The sequence below is a fragment of the Girardinichthys multiradiatus genome, chromosome 1 (assembly GCF_021462225.1).
Source record: "Girardinichthys multiradiatus isolate DD_20200921_A chromosome 1, DD_fGirMul_XY1, whole genome shotgun sequence".
In the NCBI taxonomy this organism is placed as follows: domain Eukaryota; kingdom Metazoa; phylum Chordata; class Actinopteri; order Cyprinodontiformes; family Goodeidae; genus Girardinichthys; species Girardinichthys multiradiatus.
The window spans coordinates 12,242,628-12,247,402 of record NC_061794.1 but is presented as its reverse complement, the minus strand read 5'-3'; positions in this window follow the sequence as shown (position 1 = coordinate 12,247,402).

Below are 4,775 nucleotides of genomic sequence, written 5' to 3'. Positions count from 1 at the left end.
TCAGTGTCATTTTTTATTGTTTTATATTATTTTATCCTCCCTAATATTACCTTACCAGAGGTTGACCTTTAACCTTTCCTACTGCCTAAACTATTTAAATTCCCCATAGGTTGATAAGGTTTATCTTATCTCTATATTAATAATTGTATCATTGTTATAGAAGTTTATGTTACATTGCAGTTTTGGATTGTTGGGCAGGGAACACCCCGGATCCTAATCATATTAAGAACCTGTGTTTAATTCTAACATGAGCAGGTGGATGAGAAAAGATCAACTATACAGGTCCTTCTCAAAATATTAGCATATTGTGATAAAGTTCATTATTTTCCATAATGTCATGATGAAAATTTAACATTTATATTTTAGATTCATTGCACACTAACTGAAATATTTCAGGTCTTTTATTGTCTTAATACAGATGATTGTGGCATACAGCTCATGAAAACCCAAAATTCCTATCTCACAAAATTAGCATATTTCATCCGACCAATAAAAGAAAAGTGTTTTTAATACAAAAAACGTCAACCTTCAAATAATCATGTACAGTTATGCACTCAATACTTGGTCGGGAATCCTTTGGCAGAAATGACTGCTTCAATGCGGCGTGGCATGGAGGCAATCAGCCTGTGGCACTGCTGAGGTCTTAAGGAGGCCCAGGATGCTTCGATAGCGGCCTTTAGCTCATCCAGAGTGTTGGGTCTTGAGTCTCTCAACGTTCTCTTCACAATATCCCACAGATTCTCTATGGGGTTCAGGTCAGGAGAGTTGGCAGGCCAATTGAGCACAGTGATACCATGGTCAGTAAACCATTTACCAGTGGTTTTGGCACTGTGAGCAGGTGCCAGGTTGTGCTGAAAAATTAAATCTTCATCTCCATAAAGCTTTTCAGCAGACAGCATGAAGTGCTCCAAAATCTCCTGATAGCTAGCTGCATTGACCCTGCCCTTGATAAAACACAGTGGACCAACACCAGCAGCTGACACGGCACCCCAGACCATCACTGACTGTGGGTACTTGACACTGGACTTCTGGCATTTTGGCATTTCCTTCTCCCCAGTCTTCCTCCAGACTCTGGCAACTTGATTTCCGAATGACATGCAGAATTTGCTTTCATCCGAAGAAAGTACTTTGGACCACTGAGCAACAGTCCAGTGCTGCTTCTCTGTAGCCCAGGTCAGGCGCTTCTGCCGCTGTTTCTGGTTCAAAAGTGGCTTGACTTGGGGAATGCGGCACCTGTAGCCCATTTCCTGCACACGCCTGTGCACGGTGGCTCTGGATGTTTCTACTCCAGACTCAGTCCACTGCTTCCGCAGGTCCCCCAAGGTCTGGAATCGGCCCTTCTCCACAATCTTCCTCAGGGTCCGGTCACCTCTTCTCGTTGTGCAGCGTTTTCTGCCACACTTTTTCCTTCCCACAGACTTCCCACTGAGGTGCCTTGATACAGCACTCTGGGAACAGCCTATTCGTTCAGAAATGTCTTTCTGTGTCTTACCCTCTTGCTTGAGGGTGTCAATAGTGGCCTTCTGGACAGCAGTCAGGTCGGCAGTCTTACCCATGATTGGGGTTTTGAGTGATGAACCAGGCTGGGAGTTTTAAAGGCCTCAGGAATCTTTTGCAGGTGTTTAGAGTTAACTCGTTGATTCAGATGATTAGGTTCATAGCTCGTTTAGAGACCCTTTTAATGATATGCTAATTTTGTGAGATAGGAATTTTGGGTTTTCATGAGCTGTATGCCAAAATCATCCGTATTAAGACAATAAAAGACCTGAAATATTTCAGTTAGTGTGCAATGAATCTAAAATATATGAATATAAAATTTTCATCATGACATTATGGAAAATAATGAACTTCATCACAATATGCTAATATTTTGAGAAGGACCAGTATTTATGAGTCCAAGCATGGTGAGACCAGAACAGGTCACAATCAGTCTGGATTAAATTCTAGTTAACGCTAGGATTATTTCCAAAATTTACGGTAAAAAGATTTTCCAGATTTCACAAACTATTAGAAAGAAGCGACACCGGTTTTCTGCTCCTCCATCCCAATACTTCTTCCAGCAGCGACAGGCTTTGTGGCTGCTGTTCGAAATTCTTTGCCTCACTGTGCACAAAGATGCAATGACAATGTTGAGTAAGCTCTACACTGGTGGCTGCAGAAGTGCCACTGTTCTGGCGCTTGCTGGATATCCTAAAAGTTCATCACTGCAACTGAACCTCTGATCTTGAAATTCTTAAAAATCTAGAAATCTTTTCTTTCAGGTGCATCCATGTGAGACCAAAGCATTGATGGCTGCATCATTTCCCCTGAATGTAACTATTGCGAAGGACAGAATCTAATGCTTCTGACTTCCTTTTATAGCAATCAGGGGAATTGCACTGGCAGTTATTTTAGATGGAGTCTTTCACAGTTTCACCTGTGCTTATAACTATACTGAAATGAAGTTAGCTGATTAGTTTGCTCCAGATCAGCCATAGTAAAAATTTATGAAATTGTTGTGCTGCTATGATTTCCCAGGTTGCAGCTTCTATTGCCCACTTAAAGACACCAAAAAAATATTTTAATCTCATATTTTCCTCAATCAAAATTAAAATAAGAAGAGGGCTAATTTCTTATTGAGTCTTAATCAGTCCCAGCTGCCACTGTGGCTGTTTAGTCTATTTCTGGCACAGAAATATAAACTTTTCCTACAGTGTAACAAACGCTGATAGTGTGAGACAAAGCACTGGATAACAACAGACAGTTTAATGCGAATACTAAACATAAAACTTGTAGTCCAGCCTCATTTTATCTCTACTACCAGTGTCTACAAACATGCTTCAGAATTAAATGGTGCTGATTTGCATAAACATGAGCAGGAGTGATCAGGGGTTGTGTGGTTTTATGCCCCTCAGAGATAGGCTGCACTCATCCAGCTACAGAAGCACAAAAAGCTGCATATCTCAGTTATTTTTTATCCCTATGATGACATTTTCAGAAGAGGGACGTAGAGCGCCCTCATGTGGCCATAGTGATTTACTGAGTTGCATGGCATGAAAACTGCTCCTGAAAAGCGCCTCTCAGGTTTAACTTGCATTTGCATGAAACTCTGCCAAACGAGCAAGTCAGGTTTAGGATTAAGGAACTGGGGGAGCTAGAAAGGCAATTTGTAGTGGAAACATTTCTTTAACAACACGCAGAACGTGTTTGGAAAATTTGCACAGATAAGCATTTGTCAGGAATTGTTTTCTGCCATTTTTGGCTGATTTACCTGCAATTAATCAAACAAAGTAAAAAACAACAACAGAATTATAGTTAAACTGTTATGAAGCTAATGTTGTGAGAAATCATTTAATCTGTGGAGGGAGAAAACATTTAATTTGGAAAACAAAAAATGATCAAGGGTTGGTGTATCACAAAGACATTTGTGATACACCAAACGGCCAGAAAGCAGAATGAGCAGCATGTCCAATATTAAACATGTTTCTCACATTTTCATTAAATGCATCCAAACTAAGAACTCCCACCAGCTTACAGACACATCTAAAACAAGGGAATATTACAAAAAAGTTCAGTACTTTCACTAATTTCAGAAAGTTAAACTCATATTTTATAGATTCATTACAAAAAGAGGGAACTATCTCAAGCCTTTCTGTCTTGTCATTTTGATGATTATGAAAACCTAAAATTCTCTCAGAAAATTTGAATATTGTGAAAAAGTCAATACAGCAAACTCGTGGTGACACACTCCGATCAGCTGATTGACTTACAACACCTGCAAAAAAAAAAACACACCTGCAAAGGTTTCCTGAGCCTCTCTCAGTCTGGGTCAGTAGGCGACACAATCATGGGGAAGACTGCTGACTGGACGGATATCCAGAAGACAGTCATTAACACAGGAAAGGCATAAAAGGTCATTGCCAAAGAAGCTGGTTGTTCACAGAGTGTTGTATTCAAGCAAATTCATAGAATGTTGAGTAGAAGGAAAACATGCACCAGCAAGATCCAATGAAGAATTTGCGGGGAGCTTCACAAGGAGTGGACTGAGGCTGGAATCAGGGCATGAAGAGCCACTACACACAGATAAATCTGTTGACCTGAACCCGATAAAGAATCTATGGAGTACTGTCAAGAGGAAGCCCCAACAATCCAGATGACATAAGAGCCACAATCAAAACAACCTGGGCTTTCTTAACACCTCAGCAGAACCACAGGCTGATTGCCTCTATGCCACGCTGCAGTGATGTAGTAACTCATGCAAAAGGAGCCCCAACCAAGTATTGAGTGCATGGAAATGAACATACTTTTAAAAGCCTGATCTTGTGCAATACTCTTAATTTCTGATCCACTGAAGTTTGGGTTTTCATGATCAGTAAGATAGAATCATCAAAATTACAAGAAATAAAAGCTTGAAATATTTCACTCTGTGTAATGAATCTATAAGAGTTTCACATTCTGAAACGAGTGACAAAAAATATTGAACTTTTTCCCCGATATGTACATGTATGCTTTAAAGCCCTTTTAAAATTATTTTAATAGAAATCAAATAAAGACTATGGCCATATGCTTATCGTAAAAATCTGAATTATTTTGTAATTATTTCATTTTCTGTTGGATTCAAAACTGCTTCATCTATTAAAGAAGCTGCAGCAATTTGTTCTCATGTGATTCGGAAGTTAGAAAAAAAAACGGAATCGATCAAAACCAGAAATTGTATCAGCCATGAAAAAAACCTGAGTTAATAACAGGTGTTAGGTTCTGTAGGGTCACTGGAAATTAAATGTTCTGGAAACTCA